The following is a 10,687-nucleotide window of genomic DNA, read 5'->3' as shown; positions in this document are numbered from 1 at the left end:
TTCTTTTTCTTTTATTTTTTGCCATTTTTTTTGCAAGCTTTGTATTCACTACTTTTTCTTGCTTCAAGAATCAATTTTATGATTTTTAAGATTATCAATAATATTTCTCCTTTTTCATTAGTCTTTCAAGAGCCAACAATTTTAACATTCATAAACAACAACATAAAAAATATGCACTGTTCAAGCATTCATTCAGAAAACAAAAAGTATTGCCACCACATCAAAATAACTAAGCTAACTTCAAGATAAAATTCGAAACTATGCACTCCTTGTTCTTTTGCAATTAAAAACCTTTTTCATTTGAGAAAGGTGATGGATTCATAGCTTTAAGGCATAGACACTAGACACTAATGATCATGTAATAAAGACACAAACATAGATAAAACATAAAGCATAAGAAACGAAAAACAGAAAAAGATAAGAACAAGGAAATTAAAGAACGGGTCCACCTTAGTGATGGCGGCTAGTTCTTCCTCTTGAAGATCTTATGGAGTGCTTGAGCTCCTCTATGTCTCTTCTTTGTCTTTGTTGCTCCTCCCTCATGGCTCTTTAGTCTTCTCTAATTTTATGGAGGAGGATGGAGTGCTATTGGTGCTCCATCCTTAGTTGTCCCATGTTGGAGCTTAATTCTCCTAAGGAGATGTTGATTTGCTCCCAATAATTTTGTGGAGACAAGTGCATCCCTTGAGGTATCTTAGGGATTTCATGATGAGGAATTTCCTCATGCTCTTTTTGAGGTCCATGAGTGGGCTCTCTTGTTTGCTTCATCCTCTTTCCAGTGATGGGCTTTTGAGATGAATCTCTCCATCTTCCATGACTCGGAGTTGGAAGTAATTTCCTTTCCTTTCCTCTTTCTAGAGGTTTCTCCGGACTTAGGTGCCATTAGTGGTTATGGAAAAACAAAAAGTAGAGCTTTTGTCACATCAAACTTAAAAGGTTTGCTCGTCCTCGAGCAAAAGAAGAAAGAAGGGATTAGAAGAGGAAGAAATGGAGGAGATAGAGGGTAGTGTTAGTTTCGGCCAAGGGGGGTTTTATGTGGTTATGATGTGTGAAAATGAAGGAGTGATGAGGGGCTTATATAGGAGTGGAATGGAGAGGGAATTCTTGTAATAGGGGTTAGGTTTGGGAGGGGGATGGTTTGAATTTGAAGGTAGGTGGTGTTTTGGGGAAAAGTGAATGAGGTGATTGGTGAAAGGTATTTGGGAAGAGATATGGAGTTGATTGGTGAAGGGTATTTGGAGAAGAGTGTTATGAAAAGGTGTGAAGAAGAGAGAGTAAGTTGAGGTTGATGGGGATCCTGTGGGGTCTACAGATCCTGAGGGGTCAGGGACTTAGCATCCCTGCTCCATTTAGGCGTGCAAAACTCCCTTATAGTGCAATTCTGGCGTTAAACACCAGGTTGCTGCTTGTTTCTGGTGTTTAACGCCAGCTTTTCTCCTTTTCTTGGCGTTTAACGCCAACTTAGTGCCCTGTTCTGGCGTTAAACGCCCAGAATGGTGCCAGACTGGGCGTTTAACGCCCATTCTGCTACTCTTACTGGCGTTTAAACGCCAGTAAGCTCTTCCTCTGGGGTGAGCTATTTTTAATGCTGTTTTTCATTCTGTTTTTGATTTTTCAGTTATTTTTGTGACTTCACATGATCATCAACCTAAAGAAAACATCAAATGACAATGGAAAAATAATTAGATATAATTAAATAACATTGGGTTGCCTCCCAATAAGCGCTTCTTTAATGTCAATAGCTTGACAGTGAGCTCTCATGGAGCCTCACAGATAATCAGAGCAGGGTTGGGGCCTCTCAACACCAAACTTAGAGTTTGGTTGTGGCCTCCCAACACCAAACTTAGAGTTTGAATGTGGGGGTTTTGTTTGACTCTGTATTGAGAGAAGCTTTTCATGCTTCCTCTCCATGGTTACAAAAGGAGAACCTTGAGTCTTGAATATAAGGTAGTCCTCATTCATCCTTTGTCAACATCAATCACAGCTTTTGCTGTGGCTAGGAAGGGTCTGCCAAGGATGATGGATTCATCCTCATCCTTCCCAATGTCTAGGATTATGAAATTAGCAGGGATGTAAAGGCCTTCAACCTTCACTAGCACGTCCTCTACATGTCCATAAGCCTATTTCATTGATTTGTCTGCCATCTCTAGTGAGATTCTTGCAGCTTGTATGTCAAAGATTCCCATTTTCTCCATTACAGAGAGTGGCATGAGGTTTATCCCTGACTCCAGGTCACACAGAACCTTCTCAAAGGTTATGGTGCCTATGGTACAAGGTATGAAGAATTTTCTGGGATCCGGTTTCTTCTGAGGTAATGTCTGCCTCATTAATGCACTCAGTTCATTGGTGAACAAGGGGGGTTCATCTTCCCAAGTCTCATTACCAAACAACTTGGCATTCAGCTTCATGATTACACCTAGATACTTGGCAACTTGCTCTTCAGTGATGTCTTCATCCTCTTCAGAGGAAGAATATTCATCAGAGCTCATGAATGACAAAAAGAAGTTCAATAGAATCTCTATGGTCTCTGTATGAGCCTCAGATTCCTTTGGTTCCTCAAAGGGAAACTCCTTTCTGTCCAGAGGACGTCCCATGAGGGTTTTCTCACTGGGACTCACGTCCTCCTTACTCTCTCCAAGTTTGGCCATGTTGGTCATGGTTATGGCCTTGCACTCTCTCTTGGGATTTTCTTCTGTATTGCTTGGGAGAGTACTGGGAGGAGTTTCAATAATATTCTTACTCAGCTGACTCACCTGTGCCTCCAAATTTTTAATGGAGGACCTTGTTTCATTCATAAAACTTAGTATGGTCTTGGATGGATCAGAGACTAAGGTTGCCAGGCCAGAATGGCTATGTTCAGAATTCTCTGTCTATTGCTGAGAAGATGATGGAAAAGGCTTGCTATTGCTAAACCTATTTTTTCACCATTATTGTTGAAGCCTTGTTGAGGCTTCTGTTGGTCCTTCCATGAGAAATTTAGATGATTTCTCCATGAAGGATTATAGGTGTTTCCATAGGGTTCTCCCATGTAATTCACCTCTGCCATTGCAGGGTTCTCAGGATCATAAGCTTCTTCTTCAGAAGATGCTTCTTTAGTATTGTTGGATGCAGGTTGCAATCCATTCAGACTTTGAGAAATCATATTGACTTGCTGAGTTAATATTTTGTTATGAGCCAATATGGCATTCAGAGTATCAATTTCAAGAACTCCCTTCTTCTGAGGTGTCCCATTGTTCACAGGACTCCTCTCAGAGGTGTACATGAACTGGTTATTTGTAACCATTTCAATGAGTTCCTGAGCTTCTGTAGGGGTTTTTAGATGAAGAGATCCTCCTACAGAATGGTCCAATGACATTTTTGACAACTCAGACAGGCCATCATAGAATATACATATGATGCTCCAATCTGGAAGCATGTCAGAAGGACACCTTTTGATCAATTACTTATATCTTTCCCAAGCTTCATAGAAGGACTCACCTTCTTTCTGTCTGACGGTTTGAATTTTCACTCTAAGCTTGCTCATCTTTTGAGGTGGAAATAATTTGGCCAGGAAAGCACTGACCAGCTTTTCCCAAGAGTTCAGGCTTTCCTTAGGTTGTGAATCCAACCATGTTCTAGCTCTGTCTCTTACAGCAAAAGGGAAAAGCATAAGCCTGTAGACCTTGGGATCAACTCCATTGATCTTGACAGTGTCACAGATTTGCAAGAATTCAGCTAAGAACTGATGGGGATCTTCCAATGGAAGTCCATGAAACTTGCAATTCTGTTGCATTAGAGAAACTAATTGAGGCTTAAGCTCAAAGTTGTTTGCTCAAATGGCAGGAATTGAGATGCTTCTTCCATAGAAGTTAGAAGAGGGTGCAATAAAGTCATCAAGCATCTTCCTTGCATCTCCACCATTGTTATTGGGTTCGGCCATCTCTTCTTTTTCGAAAAATTTTGTCAGGTCTTCTCCAGAGTGTTGTGCTTTAGCTTCTCTTAGCTTCCTCTTTAGAGTCCTTTCAGGTTTCGGATCAGCTTCAACAAGAATGTTCTTATCCTTGCTCCTGCTCATATGAAAAAGAAGAGAACAGAAAAGAATAGGAATCCTCTATGTCACGGTATAGAGATTCCTTTATGTGAGTAGAAGAATAGAAGAGTAGAATGAAGAAGAGAGAAGATGAAGAATTCGAACACAGAGAGGGAGAGAGGGTTCGAATTATAAGAAGAAGAGAAGTGTTAGTAAATAAATAAAAAAATAGAAAGAGATGAGAGAGAGAGAATTCAAATTTTAAATTAAAATAAAAGGAAAATATTTTTGTTTTTATTTTAATTATTAGTTAGAATTAGAATTTAGAGGAAGAAGTAGAATAAAATTAAAATTTAAAAACAATTAGTTAATTAAAAAAAATTTGAAAAAGAAGTTAATGATTTTCGAAAATTAGAGAGAGGAAAGTAGTTAGATGGTTTTGAAAAAGATAAGAATTTTAAAAATCAAACAAAAAGTTAAGTAGTTAATTGAAAAAGATTTGAAAATCAATATTTGAAAAGATAAGGAGTTAGAAAAAAAATTTGAAATTGATTTTGAAAAAGATATGATTGAAAATTATTTTGAAAAAGATTTGAAAAGGAAATTAAAAAGATTTGATTTTTGAAATTAAAGTTGATTACTTGACTAGCAAGAAACTAAAAGATATGATTCTTAGAGTTTAAAGATTAAATCTTTCTTAATAGGCAAGTAACAACTTGAAATTTTTGAATCAAAACATTAAATGCTAGCATTAATTTCGAAAATATAGAATAAAAGTAAGAAAAAGATTTTGAAAATCAATTTTTAAAATTTTTGAAAATTTTAAGAAAAAATGAAAAAGATTTGATTTTTGAAAAAGTTTTGAAAAGATAGGATTTTTAAATTGAAATTTTGACTTGACTCATAAGGAACAACTAAATTTAAAAAATTTTTGACTAAGTAAATCCAAAATTTCAAATTTTATGAGAAGAATAAGGGAAAGATATATTTTTTATTTTTTGAATTTTTAATGAGGAGAGAGAAAAACAACTAAATGACTCAAAACATAAAAATTATGAATCAAAACACATGATGCATGCAAGAACACTTTGAATGTCAAGATGAACACCAAGAACACTTTGAAGATCATGATGAACACCAAGAACATATTTTTGAAAATTTTTAAGAAAAGAAAGACATGCAAGACACCAAAAAATTTTTTATTCTAGAGACACTAATAATCCAAGAATGCATATGAAAAACAAGAAAAGACACCAAACAAGAAAATGTAAAGATCAAATAAGGAAAATCATCAAGAACAACTTGAAGATCATGAAGAACTCAATGCATGAATTTTTTTTTCGAAAATTTTTAAGATAATAAAAAAATATGCAATTGACACCAAACTTAAAATTTGACACTAGACTCAAACAAGAAACACAAAATTTTTGGTTTTTATGATTTTATGAAATTTTTTTTTGAATTTTTTGAAAATTAATTTGGAAGAGAAAATAAGGAAATTAAAAAATTTTTAATACGAATTCCAGGAATCATGCAATGTTAGTCTAAAGCTTCAGTCTAAAAAGATTAGACATGGCTAGCCAAGCTTTAGCAGGACATTACATATAACAGCTAAATTGATGGGAATCAACTAGCTCCTGTGATGATAAAAGCATCATCTGAAACTCTAGAATTTATTCTTAAAAATTCTGAAGAACATAGAATAATTTATTTTTTTGAAAATTTATCAAAAATAAAAAGCTTTAAAAATAAAATAAAATTACCTAATCTGAGCAACAAGATGAACCGTCAGTTGTCCAAACTCGAACAATCCCCGGCAACGGCGCCAAAAACTTGGTGCACGAAATTGTGATCTCAACTGCGCCAACAACTTGGTACGCACGTTCATAATCTCAATTCTTTTTCACCTCCGCACAACTAACCAGCAAGTGCACTGGGTTGTCCAAGTAATAAACCTTACGTGAGTAAGGGTCAATCCCACGGAGATTGTCGGCTTGAAGCAAGCTATGGTCATCCTTGTAAATCTCAGTCAGGCGGATTCAAATGGTTATGAGGTTTGATAATTAAAATGTAATTAAAATAGAAAATAAGATAGAGATACTTATGTAATTCATTGGTGAGAATTTCAGATAAGCGTATGGAGATGCTTTGCTCCTTCTGAATCTCTGCTTTCCTACTGCCTTCATTTAATCATTCATACTCCTTTCCATGGCAAGCTGTATGTTGGGGGATCACTGTTGTCAATGGCTACCATCCGTCCTCTAAGTGAAAATGGTCCAAATACGATGTCACCGCACGGCTAATCATCTGTCGGTTCTCACTCATGTTGGAATAGGATCCATTGATCTTTTTGCGTCTGTCACTACGCCGAACACTCGCGAGTTTGAAGTTCGTCACAGTCATCCCATCCCAGATCCTACTCGGAATACCACAGACAAGGTTTAGACTTTTTGGATCTCAAGAATGCTGCCAATTGATTCTAGCTTATACCACGAAGACTCTGATCTCACGGAATGGAGGGCTCTGTTGTCAGGAGAGGCAACCATGCGTCGTGAACCAGGAGGCCAAGAGATATGCATTCAAGCTTGTTTTCATGTAGAACAGAAGTGTTTGTCAGGCACGCGTTCATAAGTGAGAATGGTGATGAGCGTCACTTGATCATCACATTCATCATGTTCTTGGGTGTGAATGAATATCTTAGAATAAGAATAAGCTTGAATTGAATAGAAAAACAATAGTACTTTGTATTAATTCATGAGGAACAGCAGAGCTCCACACCTTAATCTATGAGGTGTAGAAACTCCACCGTTGAAAATACATAAGTGATGAAGGTCCAAGCATGGCCGTGAGGCCAGCCTCCAAACGTGTACAATATGATCTATGATAGCATAAAACTGATCAAGGATATAAAATAAATCACTAAAAGTAGTTTTTATACTAAACTAGTAGCTAGGGTTACAGAAAATAAGTAACTAAGTGCAGATAGTGCAGAAATCCACTTCCGGGGCCCACTTGGTGTGTGCTTGGGCTGAGCATTGAAGCTTTGGTGCCAGTTTGGGCATTTAACTCCAGCTTTTATGCCAGTTCTGGCGTTTAACGCCAGAATATGGTAGAAAGTGGGCGTTGAAATGCCAGTTTGCGTTATCAAAACTCGGTCAAAGTATGGACTATTATATATTGATGGAAAGCCCAGGATGTTTGCTTTCCAACGCAATTGAGAGCGTGCCAATTGGGTTTCTATAGCTCCAGAAAATCCATTTTGAGTGCAGGAAGGTCAGAATCCAACAGCATCTGCAGTCCTTTTTCAGCCTCTGAATCAGATTTTTGCTCAGGTCCCTCAATTTCAGCCAGAAAATACCCGAAATCACAAAAAAACACACAAACTCATAGTAAAGTCATGAAATGTAAATTTTGCATAAATACTAATAAAAACATAGTAAAAACTAACTAAAACATACTATAAACTATGTAAAAATAGTGCCAAAAAGCGTAAAAATTATCTGCTCATCAAGCAGCCTCAGAACGAGCAAGCTTGTGCTAGGTGCGGAAGTCACCATCCGGGAGCTCCGTGCAAGGCCAGATGGGGCTAGTGCTATAATTGTAGTAAGGCAAGACATAAAGTCGCAAACTATCCGGAGAAGCAGAAGCATGGTGCAGGGAAAGTACAGTAGACTGGTCGGGTGTTCACCACCTTAGCTGTAGGTGCCAAGGGATCCGAGACACTTATCTGAGGTAACTGTGAAATGGCTGGTCAAATTTTAAATGCTTTATTTGATTCAGGAGCAACTCATTCATTCATTGCATTCGAAAAAGCTAGTGAGTTAGGATTGAAGATTGTAGTTTTAGGTTACGACCTAAAGGTGTATAATGCCACCCATGAAGCCATGGTAACTAGGCTAGGATGTCCACAAGTTTCATTTAGGGTCCAGCAATGTGATTTTGTCCATAATTTAATCTGCTTGCCGATGATCGGTCTTGATCTTATCTTGGGATTGGACTGGTTATCTGAGAACCATGTCCTGCTCGATTGTTTTGCAAAATTGGTGATATTTATGCCTGAAGATATAGAAGGACCGGTTGTAGTGAATAGTTATTACTTGAATTCTATGATGGGGAATTATTCTGGGACCGAATGTCAGGGTATCGTGTTGTTAACTGCGGGTGTTTCGGGTGATGATCAAAGATTGGAGCAAATTCTGGTTGTGTGCGAGTTTCCGGAGGTGTTTCCTGATAATATTGATGAATTTCCACCTAACCGAGAGGTTGAGTTTGCCATTGAGTTAGTGCCTGGGGCTAGACCAATCTCGAGTGCTCCTTATAGGATGTCACCATTAGAGATGGCCGAGCTAAAGTCTCAGTTAGAGGATCTGTTGGGTAAGAACTTTATCCGACCAGGTATTTTTCTGTGGGGTGCGCCAGTGTTACTGGTAATGAAGAAAGACGGGAGTGTGCGGCTCTGTGTGGATTACAAGCAGCTGAACAATGTCACAATAAAGAATAAGGACCCACTGTCGAGGATTGACGATCTCATGGATCAGTTATAAGGAGCTGGGGTCTTCTCCAATATCGATTTGCAATCCAGTTATCACCAGATAAGGGTGAGGGGTGAAGATATCCCTAAGACCGCTTTCAGGACTCGTTATGATCATTATGAGTACACTGTAATGTCTTTTGGGTTGACAAACTCTCCTGCAGTGTCTATGGATTATATGAACAGAGTTTTTCGTCTGTTTCTAGATAAATTCATTGTTGTCTTCATTGACGACATACTGATTTACTCCAAGACTGAAGAAGAGCATGCAGATCACTTAAGGACCATGTTGCAGATACTAAAGGAATAGAAACTCTATGCGAAACTGTCTAAATGTGAATTCTGGAAGCGTGAGGTAAAATTTCTGGGTCACGTGGTGAGTAAACAGGGGATAGCAGTAGATTCATCTAAGGTGGAGGCAGTAATGAATTGGGAGTGACTGGTGTGCAAAATCATGATTATTCCTTCCTTGGTAATGGCGCTAAAAACTCAATACGCCCGTTCATGTTCTTAATTCTGTTTCACAAATTCGTACAACTAACCAGCAAGTGCACTGGGTCGTCCAAGTAATAAACCTTACGTGAGTAAGGGTCGATCCCACGGAGATTGTCGGCTTGAAGCAAGCTATGGTCACCTTGTAAATCTCAGTCAGGCGGATTCAGATAGTTATGGAGATTTGATAATTAAAACATAATTGAAATATAAACTAGGATAGAGATACTTATGTAATTCATTGGTGAGAATTTCAGATAAGCATATAGAGATGCCTTTCATTCCTCTGAACCTCTGCTTTCTTACTGCTTTCATCCAATCATTCCTACTCCTTTCCATGGCAAGCTTTATGTAGGGCATCACCGTTGTCAATGGCTACATCCCATCCTCTCTGTGAAAATGGTTAATGCGTTGTCACTGCATGGCTAATCATCTGTCGGTTTTCGATCATACTGGAATAGGATTTACTATCCTTTTGCGTCTGTCACTACGCCCAGCACTTGCGAGTTTGAAGCTTGTCACAGCCATCCCTTCCCAGATCCTACTCGGAATACCATAGACAAGGTTTAGACTTTCCGGATCTCAAGAATGGCCATCCATGGGTTCTAACTTATACCACGAAGATTCTAATATCTCGGACTCGGTCCCTATATTAGATATCTAAGAGATACTCATTCTAGCTTGTTTGCATGTAGAACGGAAGTGTTTGTCAGCGTTCATAGGTGAGAATGATGATGAGCGTCACATAATCATCACATTCATCATGTTCTTGGGTGCGAATGGATATCTTAGAATAGGAATAAGCTTGAATTGAATAGAAAAACAGTAGTACTTTGTATTAATTCATGAGGGACAGCATAGCTCCACACCTTAATCTATGGTGTGTAGAAACTCTACCGTTGAAAATACATAAGTGATGAAGGTTCAGGCATGGCCGAATGGCCAGCCCCCAAAACGTGATCAAAGGATCAAAAGATAATCCAAAGATTGTAAATACAATAGTAAAAAGTCCTATTTATACTAAACTAGTTACTAAGGTTTACAGAGATAAGTAAATGATGCAGAAATCTACTTCTGGGGCCCACTTGGTGTGTGATTGGGCTGAACATTGAGCTTTACACGTGTAGAGGCTTCTCTTGGAGTTGAACGCCAGTTTGTAACTTGTTTCTGGCGTTTAACTCCACTTTGCAACCTGTTTCTGGCGTTTGACTCCAGAATGCAGCATGGAACTGGCGTTCAATGCCAGTTTGCATCGTCTAAACTCGGGCAAAGTATAAACTATTATATATTGCTGGAAATCTCTGGATGTCTACTTTCCAACGCAATTGAGAGCTCGCCATTTGGAGTTCTGTAGCTCCAGAAAATCCACTTTGAGTGTAGGGAGGTCAGAATCCAACAGCTTCTGCAGTCCTTCTTCAACCTCTGAATTTGATTTTTGTTCAAGTCCCTCAATTTTAGCCAGAAAATACCTGAAATCATAGAAAAACACACAAACTCATAGTAAAGTCCAGAAATGTGAATTTTAGTTAAAAACTAATAAAATATACTAAAAACTAGCTAAATTATACTGAAAACTATGTAAAAACAATGCCAAAAAGCGTATAAATTATCCGCTCATCACAACACCAAACTTAAATTGTTGCTTGTCCCCAAGA

The 10,687-nt window shown here is 38.1% G+C and overlaps 1 non-coding gene across 1 annotated transcript; it reads left to right on the top strand.

The window, feature by feature from the left end:
- Nucleotides 1-3,409: 3,409 nt before the first annotated feature.
- Nucleotides 3,410-3,517, top strand: LOC148569014 (small nucleolar RNA R71). Its single transcript, XR_015882488.1, has one exon. It is a non-coding gene; the product is annotated as a small nucleolar RNA R71 (small nucleolar RNA).
- Nucleotides 3,518-10,687: the final 7,170 nt, after the last annotated feature.

This window comes from Arachis ipaensis, chromosome B4 (genome assembly GCF_059453495.1).
Source record: "Arachis ipaensis isolate K30076 ecotype BB chromosome B4, ASM5945349v1, whole genome shotgun sequence".
Lineage (NCBI taxonomy): Eukaryota > Viridiplantae > Streptophyta > Magnoliopsida > Fabales > Fabaceae > Arachis > Arachis ipaensis.
This window is presented reverse-complemented; position numbering and strand designations above follow the sequence as displayed.